Genomic DNA, 26,087 nt, shown 5'->3' with positions numbered 1-26,087 from the left:
CCTGACAAATAGCTTAGACATATTGACATTAAAACAGAAGAAAATATGTAATAATCTCACTTTATTGCAAAGCAATGCTTTTCATGATTATCAATATACATTCACATACATATTAGTAGAGATATTTTAAAAGTACAAGGCTGAGAAATCTGTCCAGCAAGAAATAATTAATGTGAGAAATTGCACTGAGTCTTGTCACGCCACAGAGAACTTTAATATAAACCTATCTATATACTAGGTAGAGATAAGTATCTTGTCTTTGTAAATGAATGAAACCTCCTTATATAACCCTTAGTTTTAAGTATGTGATAATAAAATAAACCCTTTTCTGTTTAGAAAAAATAGTTCGGTGCAGTTTTTTTAAACGCGTGTATAATCTGTCATGGATTTAATTAGCTACCTTCAGATGAAAGCTGAAGTTTTAATAAAAGTTAGAAGAGATAACACAGTGAAGGACACGGATGAGCTGTCTCAAGGCCATATTCCAAGGGAACGATAAGAGCTGTAAAAAATGGCAGAGGAGAGCAATTGAAAATCTGATTCTCGTAAAAAAAGAGAGAGAGAGATGCTGGTAGGGGCGGTTGTAGATGAGACCTGCTAGCTTCTGCAAGCAATTTGGCTGCTTGCCAGGAGTCATTGTTCACCCTCAGCTGTGGCGGCTTGGTCCAGATGTGCCAACTGCACGTTTCTGCTTTTGCCAGCTGACTGCGCCGTTTGATAACCAGCTCTCTGGATGCCCATCACTGGCCGCAGAGATAGAATTAAATGATGATGATCTTCCCACAAGTTGGGAGAGGAAACAATGCATATAAATCTTGATTTCATCTCAGCGTGAGAAGTCTTTATCCATCATCACTCATAATGAACAAGTCGTTAGCCGCGATGAATGGTGTTCTGGGTTTTTTTTCAAACATCTCTTTTGTTCACTTTTTGGGTGACTTTTATGTATTTCTTGGGGGTCAAATTTCTCTCCTGATAGGAGGATGGCTAGCTTAATCTTTCAGTTGCTATCCTATCTTGTGTATTAAATGCTGCTCTTTTTTCTATTTGAAATCTGCTTTTTCTTTAATTCTGCTACTTATGTTCAGTAGTTGTAGAAAGGGAGTTTTTTCCTTTAAGACTTTGATTCTGTTGTCATATCATCTCTGCACATAAACTGTTGTAAACCTTATACCTACTTAGTTGTATATATTGCAAAATAATATACTGTTCTGAAATAGGTATATTTAAATTTCTGAGGCTTGGGAAGTACATACGAAATAGTCTGTGCATTTTTTTAATAAATGTAACTTTTATCCATGTGACCGGCACACCACCTCATCCAGTATGTTTGTTTGTCAGCTGTCCTGTCTAAAATAGGCCCTGATTCTGGAAATACTTATGTACATGCTAACTTTTAATCACATAAATAGTCCAATTGACATCAGTACAACATAAAGCTAAGCATGTGCATAAGTATTTCCAGAATCAGAGCCTAGGATTTTAAACTTCATGAAGCAGATCCTCATTCTCTCTCTCGTATAGTGTTTGAGCACCATAAATAAGCAAAATTATTTATTTTGATATATTTTTAACATGTCGTCATGTATCTATCCTGTGTTAAAATCACTATAATAGAGTTACTTAGCTTAAGGTACTTTCATATATATATATATATATATATATATATATATATATATATATATGGAATAATACCTTATAACTTATTTTTATATATACACCTCTACCCCGATATAATGCGACCCGATATAACACGAATTTGAATAGAACGCGGTAAAGCAGTGCTCCGGGGGGGCGGGGCTGCGCACTCCGACGGATCAAAGCAAGTTCAATATAACGCAGTTTCACCTATAACATGGTAAGATTTTTTGGCTCCCGAGGACAGCGTTATATCGAGGTAGAGGTGTATCACTGTTGTACTTCCATCCCTGCACAACACTGCAACTCATCAGCTGACAGATTTCTCTTTGTTGCCTATATAGTCTTTGAAATAGCTTTGTATTGGAAAATATCAGCCATGTTCTCTGACTGAGTCTCTTGCACTTCCCACTTGATCAGAAACAAGTCATTTGTGGTCACTGTGCTGTTATTAGCAAGGAGAAGGCAGCTAAGATTACATGACAGTAGAATTCAGAAGGCTTTTGGGATCGACTAAAATGCAGTAGAGCGAGATTTAGAATTCGCTCTTTCTTTCACACCAGGTTTTTCAGTTTGAGTGAATGTAGCTCTGATATTTTCTCTTGGAGACACAGAATAAATGGAATTTAATCTCATAAACTATCAACACAGTAAGAGCCTGTGTATATATGTGTTAGTTCATTCTTAAAGACTAGATTGTGATGTCTCAGTTTTCAGTAAAAGTTGGTGATAGAATTTAATTTAGAAAAAGAATATCCCCTCTGGTTCAACAAACAGCTCCTTTCAATTTAATCCCTTATTTTAAAAATATTTTTACTTTTTGAAATATTGCCATGAAAATTTATCTAAAACTTTGATTTATAGTATTGCAATTGTTTCATAAAACTGGAACTCCTGGTGAACTTTTCTTTGTTTTCTGTTTGCATACAGACCTACAGTGCAGTCTTCATAGGACAGTGTACTCAGTTTATCAATTTAATGCTAAGGCTTAACTCATTTTTAAGTTCCTTATAAAAAGTTTCTCTGTAACTTTTTATCTCATTACTGACTTGCATGACATTTCAAATCATCCTGCATTTGTGAAAAGGTGGAAAGTTTGGTGGCATCTTTCAGGTGTGGGAGAGATTGTTGAACGGTTGTAATGTGACCATGGAGTGGACATTCCAATGACCGCAGAGTTAAGTACAGTCCCTGAATTAGTTTTCTGTGATTTTTGTTTTTGTTGTTTCTCTTGGTAATTTGAAGAATACTTTTATTACCCATTTAGTACAAATATTCCTGGATTTTGCTAGCTGTAGTTATTAATCTGTAATGTGCAGGTGGGCGGTGGGGTTTAATGCATTAGTTCATGAAAATCTCTCTGCCTAGGTCACCTCTGTGAATCAATGACCTTCTGAGCTGCTCCATTTTTGACTTTTGTTTAAAAATACCATTACCAGCCTTGTCACTACCAACCTTTACCAACCTCATGAAGCATGAGGTTGATAATGACAGATAGAGTTTGTAGTGACAAATGGTAGCTCAGATTTCAGCTTTATGAAAGTTCTATTTTAATATATGCACTGATATTAACACAGAAGTATATGTTAGATGAATCACATCTATAAAAATGTTATGAACACATTTATTTCAAATTACATTTGCTAATGAGACTAAAGCTGAATAAGACTTTGGCCTCCAATTTAATTGTGAGATATTTTAGTGTATGAAAACATGGGTCAATAAATGGATACATATGTGGGTAATGACCTTTATTTCATGGAAAATAATCTGAAAGAAATGGAAAAACATTTTAATTATATTGGAATAGATCTTTCTAAAATCTGTCATTCATCAAAATGTAGCTGTTATGAAAATACTTGCATGAGAAGACAGAGTATGGTGACTAAGTGGTGGCCTTTCTAAAGTTCTTTATAAAAATGTGCTTTTAGTAAAAGAAATAAAAGCTCTGTATAGTCTTTTCAGAGAAGGTGATAGCTTCTAACCACAATAAAACTAGTAAAAATGCATACATTGACTCCGTTTATGGGTTTATTTTAAAAGAAGAAAAAACAACCTGTTTTTCACTTTTGATTTATTTTATAGCACCCAATGTGCTAGGCATTTGACAAAACAAAGGACTAGCCCCTGACCAAAAGATGTTGCAGGCTAATCAGAATGCGCACTTTTGTCTTACTAAATGAAGGTATTGACAAATTTAATAGTAAACAAAAACTCAGGCCTGTTTAAGAGAGACACAACCCATGTAATACGGATTTAGGGCTTCAACTGTGTCACATCTCTGTATGCCTCTCGTTCATTTCATCACGTTAGGCTGTTCTGGGCCTTGTTGTTAGAGAAAGTTGTGTACTGAAGAATCACAAAGCACCCAGTAGGATTTCCTTAATATTTTTCATTTAAGCATAGAAGGAAAACACCAAAGAATTTAGAGAGCAAAACAGCCACCTGTCCAGTTTAGAAACCAGCACAACCCTCCCCTCCAGTCTCGAGTTTCTCATGTACACAGCTCTTTCTGTAGATTGATTTAAACATAGGTCCAGGCCTAGAACAATAGTTGAAAACTTTTGCTCCTTAACATGGTTCTAGTTCAGTGTTGCCCAGACTTTTCCTGTTGTGCTCCCCCCTTACCAGTAATGGAATCTATGTACACCCCCCGTCTCCCATTACTACACAATTGGCTCAGCAGAGGAACTTGGGCTGAAGGTAGAGATGAGGACTGAACTGGAGATGGGGTGGAGCTGGCCTGTGGGCAGAGAGGGAATGAGAGCAGAGCTGGACTGGGGGTGGAGCGGGGTTGGGGCTTGTGGCAGAGTTGGGCTGGGTGGTGCTCCCTCCCCACTCCCTTTGGGGGCTGGCCCAGGCGCTGCCATGCACCCTGGGCACGCCCTACAGTTTGGGGACCACTGATCTAGTTTATTTTTCAGCCAGGTAGCTAAGTGCTGGTCTACGCATAAACTTGCAGTGGAATAACTAACTCCATTTTAATTCACCGAAATTGAGATGGGACATTTTTATTTCAAAATAAGTGTCCACACACAGATTTGCACCAAAATAGCAGAAGGTTTGAATAAAAACAGATTTAATTATTTCAGTTCAAGTTTGTGTGTAGACCATTCCGAAGATTAATTGAAAAACTGTATTGATTTTTTTTCAGCTTACTTAGCTGACTACAGAAAAATTCACTTAATCCGAATATATAAGATGAAAAGTAAATTACTAAGCAGTGTTTTAAAACACCGAAAAGTATTTCAAAATCTGCACTGATATGATTTGGGTAGGTTTGCAATTCCTGTAGAGCTGCCGTTTTAATGGTGCATCCAAGGGGAGAGCGTAATTTATTTGGACTTTCAGGTAAATTTATTTGGAATAAAGAAACTAAGCAGTCATGTGGTAGGAGGCAAAGTGCATTCATGAATCAGAAACTGCGTAGGAGACAGAACACTTAATTAGGAATAAATTATCAATTTTTATCATGGCCGAGGGTTAACTTTGGGGTGCCACAATGTTCCACAGCTGCACTGGTGTTTGTTATATCTAGTCATGATCTGAAAAAGTGAGTGAGCAGTGAAGTGGCAAAATTAGCAGATGACACAAAATTATTTAGTCAGGTCAAGACTGGAGAAGACTGAGGAACCTCAGAGGAACCTAACCAAGCTTGCTGAATAGATGACATGGTGGCAGGTGAAATTCAGTGTTGACAAATACAAACTAATGCTCATAGAAAAGGATTATTTGAACTACTGATTTACCTTACCAGAGTCTAAACTATATAGGCTCAGGAAAACAACTGTGGCGTCCTTATAGGCAGCTCAGTGAAGACTTTTGCTGAATCTGCAGCAGGAGTCAAAAAAGCAAACAAAAAGGTAAGATGCAAAGAATGGGATGGAAAATAAATATGGAAAATATTATCATAGTAGTATAGAAGTCAGTGTTATGCATTCACCTGGAATACTCTCTTAAACTGTGGTCACCCCATCTGAAAAAAAGATAGAACAGGTATAGAGGACAATCTGACACACACTGAGCCAGATTAGGGCAAGAAATAGCTCTTCTGTCAAGAAAGCTTGAAAAGATGGAACTGTAGGATAGACATATGCAAAATAGTGACTTGTCTGGAGAAGGTATATCGAGAACTTCTGTTCACCCTGTGTCCTAACAAGATCGAAGGAGCATTTATTGAAAGTGAAGGGTGGCAAATTCAGAACTGATAAAAGGAAATGCTTCCTCAGAGTGCATGACTAGCCTGTGACACTCATTGCCACAAGACATCATTGAGGCCAAGAGCGAAGCAGGATTCAGTAAACTGTTGGAGATTTATTTGGATAACAAGATTATCCAGAATTACAATAGTAAAGAATAAATAATTTTGAAGAGATTTAAATTAAACCCTCATGTTTCAGGGCATAAAACAACCTCTGAGAGTTCTACACAGCCAAAAAGATGTTCTTAATTTGTGTTAAAATAGCAATGAAGACAGGGGAAATCAGTCTTTAATGTAACTCTGTAGGCTTTAACTCAAGCTGCTAAGCCAAAATGCTGTGTCTTCATTGCTATTTTGGCTCTGGTTGACTTAGCACACCTTTTTTTTTTTTTAAGCAGTTTAGAGAGACACTGTTGGGGGTTGGAAAGAATCATAGAATGGTAGGACTAGACGGACCTCGAGGAGTCTTCTAGTCCAGTCCCCTGCACTCGTGGCAGGACTAAGTATTATCTAGACCATCCCTGACAGGTGTTTGTCTAACCTGCTCCTAAAAATCTCCAATGATGGAGATTCCACAACCTCCCTAGGCAATTTATAACAGGGTTTGGCTACCCTGACAGGAAGTTTTTCCTAAACCAAAAGAAAAAAAAGAGAGAAAACGAACTTGCCTACAAAGAGCTATCAAAAACTCCTGGCATTCCCTGTATGTCTGGCTGCTGCTCTGGCCTTTGTGACATGACAGAAGTCAGTGGGCTGACAATATATCTGCTTCCTTATCAATTTTTTTAAATATTTAAATATATATGAATTATTTTAAAATCCCTTATGTGATATATAATGTAGTGATTGAACATTAGTTATATTTCTTTGCAGTTTTCCTTTCTAAGTTAAGTTGTTACATGATTTGTGCCTTAAAAGCATGTGCTCTGTTGATTTGTGTTAAATATTAATTATTGAATATATTAGGTTTCAGTGGTAGCCGTGTTAGTCTGTATCAGCAAAAAACTGAGGAGTCCTTGTGGCACCTTAGAGACTAACACATTTATTTGGGCATAAGCTTTCGTGGGCTAGAACCCACTTCATCGGATGCATGAAGTAAAAGATACAGGAGCCGGTATAAATACTGAAGTGGGTTCTAGCCCACAAAAGCTTATGCGCAAATAAATTTGTTAGTCTCTAAGGTGCCACAAGGACTCCTCAGTTTTTTTGGTTTTTTTTTAATATATTAGATGAGGCATGAGTGGAAAACAATCCTGTGTGAGAGAGAGTTTTGAATAATGCCTCCTAATTTTTTTCATAAAGAACAAACTTCTACTGAAGTGGTGGTGCAACAGCATCATGCACAACAGTTCCACAAAGCACTGCAGTAGGGGGCTAATGGGAATACTGTATCATTTTTTGCCACTTGCTCAAACAACAAACTGGAAGAAGTTTGTGAGTGTTAGCAAGTTGGGGAAAAGTCTGTAACAAACAGTCTGTGTCACATAATAGAGAAGATAAATCTACAGGGGAAATTGTTCAGGCAGATGTGTAATTAGTTGAAGTCAGCCTGGATAAATCAGGCTATGAACTGCCTATGCAAGATATGTTAGTCTGCATCCCTTTCTCTAAGCTGGTTTCATTGTACTTAAAGCGAACTGTTCTTTTAGCTTAGTGAGGAAGAATCAAATGCAGTCACATAACCTGACTCTGATTGTAATGGATTCCCTGATGTACACTCATAAAATAGAAAATGTAATTGATGTTTTCTTATGGTAATGAAAAATAACTAAGTAGAATACTTTATCTTCAATTTATTTAACGTATTGCATACTCAGCACCATGTTTTGCAGATACATTTTCACATGAGAGCTAGAGATAAAATATTCTTGGTTGAGGGGGTTTGGTTATTGAATGAGGTCCTAGAGGAGGTCAGACTAATCCAGGGTTGAACCCACCTTTAGGGGAATTAGCAAAACTCTCCTATTTAAGAAAGCATTCCCATAGTAACCTGAAAGATAGAGGAAGGCAATGAAGAGAATTAGATCACATTCCAAACAAAGCTCCTATAGCAAGGAAGAGAGAAGAGCTGAAGACTCCATTAAATTCAGGAGGCACGTCCTGTGCATATCTAATTTGCCTAGGCAGTGTTTAGGTACTGTGTTGATGGTACTGTAGACCAGTGGTTTTCAAACTTTTTTTTCTGGCGACCCAGTTGAAGAAAATTGTTGATGTCCACGACGCAACAGAGCTGGGGATGAGGGGTTTTGGGTGTGGGAGAGGCTCAGGGCTGGGGCAGAGAGTTGGGATGCGGGGGTGGGGCCGGGAATGAGGAGTTCAGGGTGTGGGAGGGGGCTCAGGGCTGGGGCAGAGGGTTGGGATGCGGGGGTGGGGCCGGGAATGAGGAGTTCAGGGTGTGGGAGGGGGCTCTGGGCTGGGGCAGAGGATTGGGGTGCGGGAGGTGGTCAGGACTCTTGACTGGGGTGGGGCCAGGGATGAGGGGTTTGATGTGGAGGAGGGGGCTCCAGGTTTGGGGGGACTCAGGGCTGGGCCACAGGGTTGGGACTTACCTTGAGTGGCTCCCGGTCAGCAGCACAGCTGGGGTGCAGAGGCAGGCTTCATGCCTGTCCTGGCCCCGAGGACCATGCTGTGCTCTGGAAGCGGCCAGGAGCAGGTCCAGCTCCTAGGTGGGAGGTGCGCAAGCAGCTCCGCACGCACGCACGCTCCCATTGGCCAGGAGTGTGGAGCTGGTGCTCGGGGCAGGGACAGTGCATGGAGCCCGGTGGCCCCCCCACCCCCACTCCCGCCTAGGAGCCAGACCTGCTGCTGGCCACTTCCGGGGCACAGCGCGGTGTCAGAAGAGGTAGGGACTAGCCTGCCTTAGCCAGGCAGCACTGCCGAGGGGACTTTTAACGGCCCGGTCGGTGGTGCTGACCATAGCCGCCACGACCCAATGCCTGACATTTCACGACCCAGTTCTGGGTCACGACCCACCGTTTGAAAACCACTGCTATAGAAAACGCTAATACAGGTATATACACCCAGGACTGCTGTGTATGTGTTTGCTGTATTCAGAGCTCCTTGAAAGCTGCTTCCAGAAACATACATATTAGAGCAGTTAATGGATTAAATATCAGTTTAGTGATAAAAGCCAGTTTAATGACTCTTGTTGCATTTTGCTGGAATGAAACCAAGACCATGATGGCCTTTTGTTTTTCCTGTATAAGGCTCTGTTACTGTGGTGGATATAGGGATCTTTGCGAGTTTGGATATATGCAATAAGTTATGAGCCTTGAGAAACGTTTGAAGGTGAGTTTTACTCATTGGAAGTAAATGGGAATTTTACCATTGACTTCAAATGGGAGCAAATTTAGTCCAGCACTGAGTGTTTTTGCTCCAAAAAAGGAATGAAAGAAATATAAATTATCCTCACTTAATAATGAATATACCATTATCTTTGTAAATGTTGATTGCCTTAAAAAATCAGCTTAGCAGTGGTTGCAAATCAGCCTGCTGCTTATTTCTATTGAACTTACTTAACCCTCCTTTACGGTATGTCTACGCTGCAATTAAATACCTGTGGCTGGCCTATACCAGCTGACTCAGGCTCGAGCTAGAGGGCTGTTTAACTGCAGTGCAGATGTTGGGGTTCTAACTTCATTTGCAGAATATATGCATAGGTGAACATTGCTAATATACAACTCAGAAGCATTAGCCACTGTTTGATGTTCTTTACCAAGTGATGGAGAGAAATCTGTAATCTGCTGCTACTTTGGGTGGCGTACTCTTTACAGGAACAGTTCATCTAATACAATGAAGCCCTTAATTAGTAACTCTGAGCAGATGAATGATGAAAAGGAAGAAGTGGAAATGAATTGGGTTTGACGAGAAGGCTCCACTTGGAATGATAGGATTGTTCAGTGTCCGTTGTTTGGAACTGTTGGTGACTCTGCTGAGTCTTCCTACAAGGCTGCTAAGTGGCAGTGGCGACCTTCTGAGATATCTGAGGCCTTGGCTACACTTGCGAGTTACAGCGCTGTAAAGCCGCCCACAGCGCTGTAACTCACTGACTGGCTACACTGGCAGGGCACTTACGGCGCTGTATCTCCCTGGGTACACCGCTGCAGGTACTCCACCTCCCCGAGAAGCATAAGAGATACAGCGGAGTGGCTATGACTCTCCCCTGTGAGTGTGTACCAGGAATCAACCTGCAGCGCTGTACTGATCACCTTGTCAAGTGGCCAATCCTCTCCATTGTTGTGACCGGCTGCAGGAATGCGGAAGTGCTGGTTTCAAAGCTCGTACCACAGAGAAAAAGCAAACAGTTTGCTTTGAGTGAGTGAGTGAATGAATGAGCAGGGGGCCGGGAGTTCGGAACTTGCAAAATAGAGTGCTGACACGCTCCAAAAAGCACTCTCTGCCCCCCCACACTCCCTGTCACAATCCACCCCACCCCCCCGTTTTGAAAAGCACGTTGCAGCCACATGAATGCTGGGATAGCTGCCCATAATGCACCGCTCCCAACACAGCTGCAAATGTGGCAAGTGTGGCCATGCCACTGCGCTGGCAGCTGGCAGTGTGGACAGACTGCAGCGTTTTCCCTATTCAGCTGTACGAAGACAGGTTTACCTCACAGCGCAGTACAGCTGCAAGTGTAGCCAAGCCCTAAGATTCCATCTAAACTCTTTCTCTCACTTTCTGTAAAGGCGTTGACAACTCTTTTGTGTCGTCATCACTAAGAGTTAGACCATTATAACACCAGTTAAGGGAAATGATGATCCTTGTCAGTAATGGTTCATTTTCCAAGAGGCTTAAGAACGATATTCAGTTCATCAAATAATTTCACACAGGCCACCAAACAGGTGGTGGTAACTCTGGTCACTTTTGTTGTGAGCTGAATTTGAGTTGATGAAATGAGTGAGACTCCATTTTCCATTGCCATTCCCTTGAGCCTTCCACTCCTAACTCAGAATCATCAGGCTTGGGCTTGTTCCACGGGTACCTCCTCCTTCTCTCCTCCCCCTACTGCTTCAGCCAGCTTTTGCTTAATCACAAATGTAGAGTGCAAGTTCTCTGGGACAGCAGCTGTCTTTTTCTTCTGTCTGTTGGACCAGAAGCCAGCCTAAAGAGACCCTGCTCAGGCTATAGGTGCTACTGTAATGTGCATAATAAATAATAAGGCAAAGATGTTCAGTACACCAACGTCGGTTTTCAAACCAAGTATTCAGTTCAAACACTGGTGTCCAAATAAGAAACACTAGCACTCTTTGAAGGAAATACAGCCCATGCTGGTTTTACCATGATTATAATTGTTGCTAAAAAACAAACACAAAATGACAGGTTTCAGAGTAGCAGCCGTGTTAGTCTGTATCTGTAAAAACGAACAGGAGTACTTGTGGCACCTTAGAGACTAACAAATTTATTAGAGCATAAGCTTTCGTGGGCTACAACATCCGAAGAAGTGGGTTGTAGCCCACGAAAGCTTATGCTCTAATAAATCTGTTAGTCTCTAAGGTGCCACAAGTACTCCTGTTCGTTTAAACACAAAATGTTGCACCATGAGAACAACCCTGCCCGTCTCTGCTGCCCATCATGCTCTCCTGCTCTGATGTTCCTTGTGAACTGAGAAGCCTTAACTGATTCATCTTGTCTGATTTTAAATAGAAATTCTTTGCAAGGCAAACATGCTACTGATCATTATTAAATAGCAGCTTTAAACTGTAAACATCCCAAACCAGAAATACTCAGTCCTTTTAAGACCAAAATGCTTTACAAGTCTAATTGTTATAAACAGTAACTTCTGCCAACATTTCATAGATGTGACCTGTATTTTCCATAGGTTAGAGCAAGAGCTACTGCCTGAGTATTGTGTTCAGTTTGGAGAAAGACTAATACCTTTTTATATAAATGAAAACAGCTGCTTTATAATACCATTAAAGTCCCTCACAGCTGTCAGCTATTGCTTTGTCACATTTTTTAAAATGTGTAAATGTGTAAAGTTACCAAAAGTCACTTACAACATAATCTTACTAATCTAGATCAGTCCCACAGGAAGTGGATAGAACATAAATATAAAACCATCCATATCATATTTCAGTCTCCATCATAGAATCAAGTGAATTGTAGTTGCAAAGGCCCGCTTAGGTCATGTATTCCATCACCCAGCTAACGCAGGATTATTCCCTACAGTAGATCTGACTAATTCACATTTTATTTAAGGTAGTTTATTGTTCTATAATTAGTTTTCCTTTCAAAGACAATTAGATTCACTTATCCAAACTTTGAGAACAGTTGTACAAAATGAAGTAGTCTGAAATGTGAGACACCCTTAATTTAAAAAAACAATAAAGTATAAAATGCAGATAGTTCAATTATATCCAAAATTATAAATATTCTTTTACTTGTTCTTTCAATGATTTCTAACCTAGAAGCACTAACACCAGTTTTAATGTGTGGGATCACTTCTAAAGCACACCTCTTAAAGTCTGCACACACGTGTTCGATCTGGAACGCCCACTGGAGAGAAGCCAAAACCCTAATATAAAGGTAATGTTTGCGTAAAGAGCTATTTGTTATTGTCTATCATGTGTCCAGCTCATAGGGAAATGCTAGGATACAATAAAACTGAAGAATTTCATTTCAGGTTGTTCAATTATCTCCCTATTTCTGTGGTATTTCACCTCTTCTGTTTGTAAATACTTGGTCTTGATACCGTGCTGCTGTCTTCAATGTCCCTTCTCCCTCCCTCCTTGGATGTTAAGGAGAGTGGCCTTTTTCGAAGTGTTGTGATGGGGCTAAACAGTTAGGCTATGTCTACACTATGCAACTTTTAGCCACACAGCTGTGCTGTTACAGCCGTGTTAATAAGAGGCGCGCAGTGTAGGTGCTATTTGTCAGCAGGAGAGAGTTCTCCCACTGACAAAAAAAACTTCCACCCCCAACGAGCGGTGGTAGCTTTGTCGGTAGGAGAGAGCTCTCCTCCCAACAGAGCACTGTTCACACCGGTGCTTTTCGTCGGTAAAACTTTTGTCGTTCGGGGGGGGGGGGGGGTGTTTTCACACCCCTGAATGACAAAAGTTTTACCAACGAAAGTCCAGTGTAGACAAAGCCTTTTGTGTCACTGCCCTCTGAAAGGAGAAGAGAAAACAGTTCAGATGGTGGTAGAGGTGGGAGGAAAGTAATAGCCAACAGAAAGAGGGTAGCTAGCAGCAAAGAAACAGGAGAGGAACCACTCTCCTTAAAGGCTGCTAAGATACTATGGGATATTGGTGAGTTTTGTGCTTAAACAGAGATTCAACAACTTTGATATGTATGAAAAATGCAACATATCCTCCCCAAAATTACACCACCTACTCGTTGAGTACATAATGAATTTTTTGAGAATTTAAAAGTAAATCTTAATTTTAATTCCTAAACTAATTAAAATGGGTCCTTTGACAGTAGATATTAAATTTCTTAGCCTTCCTGCCCACGCCCCCCATGATTCCAGTAATAGGATAATACAGATTCTTCACACTTTCCCTATAGTTAGAACTCTCTGGAATCCTGTGCATTGGTTACATTTGAATAATTAAAAAAATTAATGATAATTTTTCATGTTATTCTTCATAACTGAATATTTCTCCTTCAGCAAAGGTTGAAGGCTACTATAAAATGTTCTGCTGCAGAGAATTTCCCGAAGAATTGCCTTCTTTCACAGTAGTTGCCATCTCCTTTTCTTCTCAAAGTACTCCCGGGGGAATTCTGCAACAAAAAATTAAATTAAAAATTCTGCATACTGTATTTTCAAATTCTGCAAAATTATGCATATTTTGTCAAAATAACCCAATATAATCACACCAATTTTAATTATTTTGGTCATTTATTTCAAAATACCTGTCAGCAAGTATGTCTGTAACAATATAGACAACAAAAAAGATTCAGAAAATGTTTTTTGACAAATAGATTCCTTACTAGGCATATTAATACAGAACTCTGAATAATAATTCATTTAAGCTTTAATACAGAACCGTATTCCTCCTCCTCCCCTCCAAAGCAGTGTAAAGGCTTGGGGGAGTCAGGGGTAACGGAGGAGCTGAGGGAGAGGGAAGTAATTGCTGGGAAGGAGTCTGGGTGTGAACTCGGAGGGTTGTTGGGTATGGGTGGGAAAAGTATAGAATGGGGTTGGGGAGGGCAGGGGAGGGATTGTTAGGGAGCTTCCCCCATGCAGACCCTAGCTGACCCCTAGCCTCTCCTATTCAGTCAGGCACATCTGCCCTGTCCCCATGTGTCCCTACACCCCCACTCAGACACCCCCCTGTTCCTATGTGTCCTTGCACCCCCTCCCCCATCCCTATGTGTCTCTGTGCCCCCACTCAGCCATTCCCTGTCCCAGTGTCTCTCTGTGCCCCCACTCAGCCGCTCCCCTGTCCCCATGTGTCTCGGTGCCGCCACTCAGCCACTCCCCTCTCCCTATGTGTCCCTGTTCCCCCTCTCCCATCCTCATGTGTCTCTGTGCCCCCACTCAGCCACCCGCTCTCTCTATGTAGCTCTGAACCCCTTCCCCTATCACCATGTGGCCCTGCACCTCCCTCCCCCATGTGGCATTGGGCCTTCACTCCCATTCAGTCCCTGCAGTGAAGAAGGCAGGCTCTTTCTGTTCCCTAGCTGGCTGGGTGTGGCTGCCCTGTTCTAGCACTACAGCATCCTCTGGTGGGCAAAAGGTGGAACTGCAGACGTTATTTTCTGCTGGGAGCTGCTGCTCTGTTTTAGCACCACATCGCCCTCTGGTGGGCAAAAGGCGGAACTGCAGCAACATGCCGACAAACTTTTTTTTGCGCAAAAAATTAAAAATATGCATGGCTCATTAATTATGTGTGTGCAGTGGTGCAGAATTCTCCCAGGAGTATCAAAGGGACTGAAGCCATAGTTGACCTTGGTTGGTGGCCATTTTGAGAGGGTATTTCTCACACTGGTACAGTGTCTCCATCTGTTTATTGATTTGGGGGGTCACCATATTCCCTGTGGGTAGCTGTGGCTTCAGTCCTATTAAGACCAATGGAAAGTGGGGGCCATTTTGACAGAGGGCAATTCTTTATGGCAAGATAAACTTAATGATAATTTTTTGCCATAATTTTTCATAAGTTCTAAATATCTTTTGCAAAGCTACCCATTGCATCAGATGTACTCAGCGGGTAGGCCTGGAGAGGGAGGGGCAAACTAGGGTGTTCACATGCAGGGGAACGTAGGGGGGGTTGCAGGAAAGGGGGAAACTGATTCATAGATTTTAATGCCAGAAGGAACCATGAGATCTAGTCTGACTTCCTGTATATCACAGGCCATTAAATTATGCCCAGTTATCCTTGTATTGAGCCAAATAACATGTTTGACTAAAGCATAAAGCCTTCTAGAAAGGCTCCCAGGCTGGATGTGAAGATGTGAAGAGATGGAGGCTCCACCACTTCCCTTGGTAGTTTGTTTCAGTAATTAAATCACCATCACCATTAAACACTTGGGCCTTATTCGAATTTGGCTTCAGCTTCCAGCTGTTGGTTCCTGTTATGCCTATAGCGCACAACTGGTGTATGCCTATGCGCACACGGGGTAACGCAAGAGGGTGAAGAGGCGGAGGAATTGCGGGGTAGTCGTGCAGTGGGAAGTACAAGAGGAAGGGAGAAGTTGGAGGACAGGAGAGATCACACAATTATGATTAAGGCATTTTAGTGCTAGTGGACCTGGATTAGATTAAACTGCGTTTTAAAGATGTATTAGATTTTTCCCCCCCCCCCTTATTGTGACACTAAAGGATAGAGTCGAGGTTTCTGCTGAAGAAGAAATGTTCAGTTATGAAGAATAACGGGGGGAAATGGCCACTAATCCTAAAAAAAAAAAAAAAAAGTAGACTGTACAAGATTTCAGTGAGTCTTAACTACATGGGAACTCTGTATAGTCTATGACAGGGCAGTATAAAGGTTGTTTGAGTGCCCTAATTCTGTATTTCTAGGTCTTTACATATTTGGACTTTTGTTAAGGTTAGCCTTAACTGTAAATTTCTTGGGTTCATATTCATTTCGTTTCGGATAATTACAATATCTCTGTAAGGTATTTTACCCTTAATTACGGATATGTACTCTCCATTTTAGAATAGTTTTTGTCTGGACTTCAGTAATTCTCCTATTTGTTTTTGTTTGTTTAAGGGGGTTTTCACATTAGAGCAGGCATGATTAAAAGAACATTAATAGGCCTAGTTCCCTTGGTCAGTTGTTTTTCTGTATACCCCTTGCCACTTCTATTGCACTGAGGAGGTGTAGCACAGAAGTTGCAGGGAAGAGAGGGACAAAAAGGTAGTTTTCTGCCTCCCAGGACAACTGGGCAGCCTAGAATCCCCAGGAGCAATCAGAACCACTCTGCCCTCTGTCTTGGTCTCTCCCTTTCCCACACACTGCGTTGCTAGGAGCTGCAGGGAGATGTTTGTCAGCCCTACACAGCTCCCACATGGGGGATTTCTCCCCTGGCTATTCGTGGCTGTTTTATAGCTCCCTTGTGCTGCCAGAGCCACCATTCACACATGTTCATAGCTCTCCAAAAGTCACCTTTGGCACTGAAGTTTCCTTGTTTGGTCCCTGCCAGAAGGTGCTTTTTTAAGATTAGCAAAATCCCTTCAGCCATTTTGGTGTTCTGAGAGGGTAAATATCTCTTTAATTGCTGGAGACAGCACCACAGTGGCAAGCTCTTCCAAGTAATTCTCTCTGTCTACCTGCATCATCTCTGTTTTGCTAGGGTTGTAACTTCAGCCAGCTCTTCCTCACCCTTGTGCTGATCTCAGCCAGACACTGGGATGGCTAGGGGATGTTGCCATATGTTGTGAACGGCTAACAGTGAATAAAGATTTGGGGACAATTTGCTAGTATAGAAGCAGATTTTATTAGTCCAGTATGTTGAACTTGGTGGGATTTTGTACACTAACCAGTTTTGCTGATCAGATTATATGGGCTCGTCTCTGAGCTGAACATGAAACAGACACTATGAAATTTCCCATTTACTGATTTTTCCATAGTGGTAAAAAACTGTAATTGATATGGCATGTTCTAAATTCCGCTCTCAGCGTTTGGATGGGGAGTTGTTTTTACGGTACTGAAGGAAGTTCCTCTCAATGTACCTGAGGCCTCTGCATGGAATGACCTGCTTTGTGTATGTTCCTCATTTAGCCTGAATAACTATTTATGTGGCTAGATTAGCCTGTATTGCAATCCTGTTATGTTTCCATGTCTATAGTCAGGAGAAAAGTGCCTTCCTTGGTTTTTTATAATTCAGGTCAACAACCTGAAGAACTTTTGCTGATGTACCAAGATCACAACTAACCCCGCAGTCTGAGTTATGGGATACAAAGTGCCTAGATGAGAGCTACCCATTAGATGGGCAGAGTATGGGGTGTGTTTAGCATATGCTGGCTGAGGTGTTTACTCCCCTCCCAGTGGCAGTTAGAGGATTATCTTGACACTTTCTCCTGAATTTGTGATTTTTAAAATTTCATTACAATATAATGTTCCTACCATGAGCTCGTTATATTATGGATCAAAGCATCATGAGTTCGTACATTTCCCAGTTATATTTAAGATACATACTGTTTACTTAAAAAGAATTAAAGCCTGTAACAATAAATCAGTACTTCCACTAATATTACTTGCTGTCTGCTGCAGTAGCACTGCTGCGTGCTTTATGCCCCACAGAAGAACAGCACATAAATGAACCATCTTTATTTATTTTAAGGTGCTTTTGACTAAATTCTTAATTTCACTGGCTGTCAAGGTAGTGTTAAGTAAAATGGGTTTGAACTGCTGTAGTTTTTGTGTACTGGACTAGACGTCAGAAACCTTTGCCATCACTGGAAATTCTGTCACTCTGGATTTACTATCTGTTTCCCACAGCTGAATTCTTAAGCAGTGTGATTTAACACCTTGGCTCTCCATCAACCAGTTCTGGCATTTATTTGAATGCATTACACCACTGGTTTCCATAAACTATTTTACAATTGTTTCAAATAAATGACTGTTTATTTCCACAAAAACCATCTGTATTTCTGTGGAGAGCGACAGATAACTATATGTAAAATTTGGTAATGTCACAGCAGTGCAAGTTAAGAAAAACAGATTGGATTGAAAAATCTGATGTAAGTGCATAATGTTAAAGGTTTGTTTTCATCCTTTAAATGTCTTTATTTAACAAATGATATCTGAATTCTGCTTAGGAGGTGTTGAGGGGCTTTGTTTGGGATTTTTAACAAATAAACAGATTTTAAGATGTTCTCATAGCAGCAGGATTTAAAATTGTATATAAACATTCTTCCTTTTAAACTATTTCCTCTCAAATTGTTTACATATTTTTCTTTTGTCCTGTTGCTGTTGCCAAGCATATTGTGAAACACTCACTCTTCTCTAATGTTCCAAGAAGTCTTCCCCCGTAGAAGGCCTGCAATCTCCTATCTATTCTTCTTTGAGTGATTGCTCATGTCTATTCCACAATAGGTGTGCGTGGTCACCACGTGCACCGGTGCCGGAAGTTTTTCCCCTAGCAGTACCCGTAGGGGAGCACCCTAGCGACCCCTGAAGTGGTGCCTCCATGGCACAGTATAAGGGGCACTGCGCGCTCCCCCCACCCTCAGTTCCTTCTTGCCACCAGTGAAGGTGCTTCAGAACTGCTCTGCTCCAGCTTTGCTGTAGCTCGTCCCCAAAAATGGCTTGTTCGTTCAGTGTATGGTACCTGTAGTTAGTTAGTGGTTTAGTTAGTTTAGTTTAGCTAGAGTGCCCAGGCTGGGGCATGCCCCGTGCCCCGGGTTTTAAGTCATGTGACACTTGTAGGCGATCTATGCAAGTGAGTGATCCGCACACGGACTGTTTATGCAGTTTGGGGGAAACCCATCTCAGCAATCGCTGCAAGATTTGGAAATCGTTTAAGCCTCGGACCAAGAGAGAACGGGGCGTTAGGCTCCGGGCTATTCTGATGGAATCGGCGCTGACCCCGGCTCTGGCACGCCGCTCCGAGTCAGCACCGGGCACTGCGGTGTCGGTGCACGGCGACCCTTCGGCGCCATCGACTAGTCGGCACCGCTCCCCGTCCACAGGGCACGCTAAGAAAGCTAGGATGAGGCCTTCTTCGCCGCGGTACCAGAGTAAACCCAGGACAGAGGCTAGACCCATGTTGGGCAGTCCTCGATCCTCACCGGCCTCTAGGCCTCCAACTCAAGTCGAGCGGAGTAGCCCGACCCATTCGGAGCAGGCCTCCCCGGATGTCCTGCAGGCGGCCCGGGATGTTATGTCCATGCCAGTACCAGGAGCACCGCCGATATCGGCCCCGCGCTCCAGAGGCAAGCCGCTGCTGGGATCGCCGCAGTCACCCCCGGCTCGGTATCGGTCTTGGTCGACGGAACATTCCTGACACTGTTCGCTGCCCAGCGGCCGTTCAGGGCAAAGTCCACGTGGATCGCCCTTGACACCCACCAGGCTGTCTGGTTGGGTTCCGTCTGACCGAGACTCTCAGCACTGCTCTGCCTCGAGGCGCGAACACCGACGGGACTGAGGCAGATGTCGCCAAAGGTCCTCGTCTCGGAGGGGCTATCGCAGCCAGTCACAGCACAAACGTCGACGTTGTTCCCGTTCAGTGTCCCGCTCCAGGACCCCACCTGGAGCGGGACCCCGCCACAGTACCCCGCCACAGTACCCCGCCACAGTACTGCCTCCGCAGCCCCGGGCGTCGATCACCAGGGTCTCACCGTCGCGGGTCCGCCCGCCAGAGCCGATCGTGGAGGAGCTGTTACTGACGGTACCGGTCCTCCACATCAGGATCGCGGTCCCGTGGTCAGCATCTCTCCCGGCACCGCCACTCCTCCCAGTCCAGGGACAGCAGCAGGTCGTATGTCAGCCCGGCCTCCCTTCGTAGTCCTCCATGGATGGGCCAGGCCAAACAGCCGGCTCCGCTGGTGCCACAGCAGGTGCAGTGGCCCTGGGCCCCGTAGCCAGCCCAGTGGTAGCAGTGGGCACCGTGGCCCCCGATGCAGCCCCCGATGGGGGCTCGCTCGGTGGCCGGAGCCTCAGAAGGACCATCAGCCTCCCTCTCCAGACCTCCGAGGAAGGAGTCGGTGGAACGTACATCCTCGGCACCATGCCCGGAGACCGACCAGGTGGTGGACCCTCCGGTGCCGGTGGACACACAAAATACCGCGCCAGCCTCCTCACCCTCCCCAGATGAGTCGATTACGGCCCCTCCTCCCTCCGTCCCACAGGAGGATTTTAGGGCCCACCAAGAACTTTTAAGAAGGGTGGCATCAAGCCACCACCTCCAAGCAGAGGAGATGGAGGAGCCCTCAGCATCCCTGTTTAATGTACTGTCCTCCTCAGCACCGGGCAGGGTGGCCTTGCCTCTCCACGAAGGGGTGGTGAAAATTTCAAATGCCCTGTGGCAAACCCCAACCTCATTGGCTGCCATCTCTAAGAGAGAGGAACGCAAGTATTTTGTGCCCGCCAAGGGGCATGAATACTTATACACCCACCCTGCTCCTAACTTCCTGGTGGCCGAGTCGGTCAACCACAGGGAACAGCAGGGCCAACAAACCCCTACCCCGAAAAATAAAGATTCAAGGAGGCTGGACTCATTTGGAAGAAAAGTTTATTCGTCCTCGAGTTTCCAGTTACGGGTGGCGAACTGCCAGGCTCTCCTGGGCCGGTATGAGTTCAGTCTGTGGGGCAGGAGGTGGGGCGGCTCCTGGGCCTAGGAGTGGTGGAAGCGGTATCCGGGGAGTTCAAAGGCAAGGGGTACTACTCCTGCTATTTCCTTATCCCGAAGACCAAAGTGGGGGCTCAGGCCCATCTTGGACCTGCGAGGCCTGAACCAGTACATGGTAAAGCTCAAGTTCCGCATGGTCTCCCTGGCCTCCATCATCCCCTCCCTGGATCCCGGGGACTGGTACGCCGCCCTCGATCTGCAGGACGCGTACTTCCACATTCATATATTCGAGGAGCACAGACGCTTCCTCTGTTTCATGGTGGGGCAGGAACACTACCAATTTACGGACCTCCCGTTTGGCCTGTCCACTGCCCCCAGGGTATTCACGAAATGTATGTCGGTGGTGGCGGCCTACCTCAGGCACCGGGGGATCCAGATCTTCCCCTATCTGGACGACTGGTTGGTCAAGGGTAGCTCCCGGTCACAGATGCGGGATCACATGGCGCTCCTTCTGTCCACATGCACTACTTTGGGTCTGTTAGTAAACAACACCAAGTCCACGTTAGTCCCGGTACAACGCATAGGGTTTATTGGGGCGTTCCTGGACGCCTCGTCGGCCAGAGCCTCCCTCCCACCGGACAGGTTCGAGACCCTGAAGGGGCTCATTGACACAGTCACGAGGTTTCCAGTGACAACAGCCAGAGAGGGCCTCCAGCTCTTGGGTCACATGTCGGCGTGCATGTATGTGGTCCGTCATGCCAGACCCAGGATGAGGCCCCTCCAGCTCTGGTTGGCCTCGAAGTTCTCCCAGGCCAGGGACAGGATGAACAAAGTCCTCACAGTGCCCAAACCAGTGATCACCTCCCTACGATGGTCCTCCCCGAGAAACATGCTCCAAGGGGTCCCATTCAGGGGCAGGCCTCCGTCGATGGAACTGGTGTCCGACACATCGGACCTTGGATGGGAGGCCCATGTGGGGAACGTTCAGTCCCAAGGTCTATGGTCGGCTCAGGATCTGACCCTCCACATAAACATCAAGGAGCTCAGGGCGGTCCGGCTGGCATGCATGGCCTTCTGCTCGCACCTGCAGGGCCGGGTGGTCAGGGTCCTCACGGACAACATGGCCTTGATGTTCTACATCAACAGGCAAGGCGGGGCCCGATCCTCTGCCCTCTGCCGCGAAGCCCTCAGGCTATGGGACTTTGTATAGCCCATGACATCTGCCTACAGGCCTACCATCTACCTGGCTCCCGGAACGTATGGACGGATCACTTGAGCAGGGACTTCTCCTCTCAGCACAAGTGGTCTCTCCACCCAGAGGTGGTGCACAGACTTTTCCAAGTGTGGGGAACTCCCCAGGTGGACCTGTTCGCGACTCAGCAGAACCATCGCTGTCCCTGGTTCTGCTCTGAGGGGAGGCTGGGATGGGGGACTATCTCCGTTGCCTTCCTCCTGTCCTGGTCAAGCCAGTTTCTCTTTGCCTTTCCCCCGTTCCCGCTGATCGACAATGTTCTGAAAAAGAAAGACGGACAAGGCCCAGGTCCTTCTGATTGCCCCAGCATGGCCCAGGCAGCATTGGTACGGGCCTGGCGGTCGCCCCGTCATGACCATTGCTGTCCCACCCGGACCTGCTCTCCCAGGACCAGGGCCGCCTCCTCCACCCCAACCTAGCGGCACTCCACCTCACGGCGTGGCTGCTCAATGGTTAGGCTGGGAGGAAAGGATGTGCTCGGAAGGGGTTCAGTGCGGTCTCCTAGAAAGCAGGTGGCCCTCCACCCACCAAGACTATTTGGCAAAGTGGTCTCAGTTTTCCCGATGGGCGGATGAGCGGGGCGTTTCCCCGGTGGCTGCCCAGATCCAGCTGATTCTGGACTACCTCCTCCACCTTAGAGCCTAGGGCCTGGCACCCTCGTCAGTCAAGGTGCACCTGGCGGCCATATTGGCCTTCCATCCGCCGGTGCAGGACCACACGGTATTCTCCCATGCTATGACTGGCTGATTCCTTAAGGGGTTGGATCGTCTCTTCCCGTATGTTAGGCCCCCAGTCCTGCAGTAGGACCTAAACTTGGTGTTGGCCCGTCTCACGGGGGCCCCGTTTGAGCCGCTAGCCACATGCTCTTGGTCACACCTCTCGTGGAAGGTGGCCTTCCCGGTTGCGATCACGTCGGCTAGGCAGATCTTGGAACTCAGGGCCCTGACCTCCGAGTCCCTGTATATGGTCTTTCGTAAAGATAAGGTCCAGCTCCATCCACACCCTTCGTTCCTCCCGAAGGTGGTCTCCGCCTATCACATGGGTCAGGACATTTTTCTGCTGGTCCTCTGCCCCAAGCCCCATGTGTCCAGTGAGGAGCGCTGCCTCCATACGCTGGATGTGAGACGGGCTCTGGCTTTCTATCTGGAGCGGACTAAGCCGTTCAGAAAGTCCTCGCAACTGTTCATCGCCTCGTCCAAGTGCATGAAGGGTCGGCCGATCTCCACTCAGCGGCTCTCCAACTGGATCACCTTGTGCATCGGTACCTGTTATGACCTGGCAGGAATCCCCTCACTGCCAATTGTGAGGGCACACTCGACTAGGGCGCAAGCCTCGTCGGCTGCCTTTTTAGCCCTTGTCCCCATTCAGGACATTTGTAGGGCTGCCACATGGTCTTCAATTCACACGTTCACCTCACATTATGCGATCGTCTCCCAGACCAGGAACGACACCGGGTTCGGCAGGGCTGTGCTCCGTCCCGAGAGTTTGTGAACTCCTACCCACCTCCAACGGATACAGCTTGGAATCTCCTATTGTGGAATACACATGAGCAATCACTCGAAGAAGAAAAGACAGTTGTCCTTTTCCGTAACTGGTGTTCTTCGAGATGTGTTGCTCATGTCTATTCCACATCCTGCCCTCCTTCCCCTCTGTCGGAGTTGTCTGGCAAGAAAGAACTGAGGGTGGGGGGAGCGCGCAGCGCCCCTTGTACCGTGCCATGGAGGTGCCACTCTAGGGGTCGCGGGGGGCTCTCTTTCTCCCTACGGGTACTGCTAGGGGAAAAACTTCCGGCACCGGTGCACGTGGCGAGCACGCACACCTACTCTGGAATAGAGATGAGCAACACATCTCGAAGAACACCAGTTACGGAAAAGGTAACTCTTTTCTTAAAGCCTAGGTTTTTCACAGTGTATTATTGCCTCTGCCTGTTCACTTCTCTGTTGTTTACATTCTGGGTTCAATACTCAAGCTGGTATGCTACAGTCAAGTTCTTCACTTTAGTGGCAAAACCGAATCCTCACCTGTATTTCTAGTGAGCCACACTTTAATGTAGCCTCTCCAGAAGATGAAGTAATGCCTTAGTTTGCATAGCTGCCTGTCCGTATTGAATGAGTATCCAGACTAAGGCCAGTTCCATGCTACAAAGGTCTGTTGACATAACTGTATCTGTCTGGGATCTGAAAAGACCACACCCCTAGCTGACCTAGCTATGCTGGCAAAACCAGAGTAGATGCTGCTGTGCTGTCAGAAAAGTGCTAATGTTGTTTGAGGAGGTGGTGTTACTGTAGCCTCAGGAAAAACTCCTTCTGTCAGCATATGCTGCCTCTACACTAGGGGGATCTACTGGCAGAGCCGGACTGGTGCAGCTGTATCAGCGGGGCTTGGGTAGTGTGGATTAGCCCTAAACTATTTCAGTTCTTCCACACGCTGTACACGTGCCAGCTGCGCGAAGGCTGGAATCCAGTGGCCTTATACTTAGCGTAATTGATAAATTCTGACAGATTATTTGAAAAGATAGAAATACATAAACTCTCCTCTTTTTTATGGCCTTGTAATAGCGATCACATATTTTCAGCAAATGTTTTCTATGGCAGTAATAAAAAAAAGTGGTAACAAGAATAATAAATATAGGTGCAGTTTAAACTCAAAAGAAATCACACTTTCAAAACCTAGGGTTGGAGCAATAAAGTTATAAATCATCTTTACTTGGAAAAGGAGAAAATTAAAATGCGGAAATACCTCAGACATCGACACAGAATGTTTATCAACTGGTTTTCTGTGAAGACTTCTGCTCCACTGCCCCGCCTGCTCCACACAGACCCATCCCTTGTCTCTTCCACTAAGCTAGAGCAGAGCTGTGAAGTGGAGGAAAATGCCTCTTGTTCGCATCTGACCATCCACTGTCTGTCATGCATCCATTGCCTTGGCCATCAGGGGATGATTGCAAACTTTAAATTCCTCATTGTTCTCATGAGTGTTCTTAACACTCATGTAGCATCACAAATACATACAGTACTTTAAAGAACACTTGAAATAATCCCCCTGCCTCAGGCGCGCTCGGTCTCCCTGGGGTCGTTAAGACATGGATGCTAGGCTGTGGAAGGCTTTGAGGGGGTCGCAGGGAAAGGCTTTGCAAAAGGAGGCAGAAGGACTCACTCCGTGCAGTGTGTGTGGATGGTGACCGTGAATGAAGGCAAAAAGCCTTGGGAATGGTGATGCTCTTACAAAGAGGTCCCTTTCAGTGAAGTGGGGTTTTGCCCCACCAACAAAATACACCACACTTCTACATGGGTTTTCACTGTAATCAGAGAGGATGTATCTGGCCAAAACCCTCTTCTCTTTGTTTCATCACCCCTGCTGTTGCAGAGCTCACAGGCTGCTGTCGGGAACCATGTCTTCACCTCGCAGGAGAGAGTTATTGCAGCACAACAAGCAGCCAGTGATTCAGCTTTACTCTTTCCCCTACAGGATGGTGGGGTTCCTCCTTTTTCATTCCTATTTCCTACTGAGCCACAGCAGACGATGAGTGGGGAGAGGGTATTTCCCCCCTGGAATGCAGAATTTAACATTTGCCTGGGTACTATGCTGCAGTCAAAGGGGATTAGCACAGAAGAACTGGTTTATAGTTAGTCTATGTGGTCCACTGGCTCAGATACAGGACTAGGAATTCCTAGGGTTCTAGACCCAGTTGTGCCACTAGCCTCAGCAGGCTTAATAAACACAATGGTAAAAACACGAAGTTGACACTAAACCTCCCACTAAACTGAATTGGGAATATTTCTGTAGAATTCCCTAGTGGAGACAGCATTCTAGGGGGCACTATGAGAGAAGGGAGCAGTTGTGTATGGAAGCAGAGGGGGAAGCACACAGGGTGAACTAGGGGTTCTCAAACTGGGGGTCTGGAGGGCCTTACATGGGGAGGTCGCGAACTGTCAGCCTCTACCCCAAACCCCGCTTTGCCTCCAGCATTTATAATGGTGTTAAATATATAAAGAAGCGTTTTTAATTTATAAAGGGGGTCGCACTGAGAGGCTTGCGATGTGAAAGGGGTCACCAGTACAAAAGTTTGAGAGCCACTGTTGTATAGGGAGGTAGGGGGCAAGTCAAGTGTGCAGGGCCTTGGAAATAAGGATGATGGCTTTGGGATGTCATAGGGATCACAAGTTTCAGAGTAGCAGCCGTGTTAGTCTGTATCCGCAAAGAGAACAGGAGTACTTGTGGCACCTTAGAGACTAACAAATTTATTAGAGCATAAGCTTTCGTGGGCTACAGTCCACTTCTTCGGATGCATTTAGCATATATGTTCCATTCTATATGCAT

The 26,087-nt window shown here is 45.1% G+C and overlaps 1 protein-coding gene across 2 annotated transcripts in view; it reads left to right on the top strand.

The window, feature by feature from the left end:
- Positions 1–26,087, top strand: part of MAPKAP1 (MAPK associated protein 1) — a 157,207-nt gene that overhangs the window by 90,293 nt on the left and 40,827 nt on the right. The window lies entirely within an intron of this gene.

Source organism: Terrapene carolina, unplaced genomic scaffold (genome assembly GCF_002925995.2).
Source record: "Terrapene carolina triunguis isolate 2854851 unplaced genomic scaffold, T_m_triunguis-2.0 Scaffold238, whole genome shotgun sequence".
Taxonomy (NCBI): domain Eukaryota; kingdom Metazoa; phylum Chordata; order Testudines; family Emydidae; genus Terrapene; species Terrapene triunguis.
Note: the sequence above shows the minus strand (reverse complement) of the source record. Positions and strands in the feature narration are given on the sequence as shown.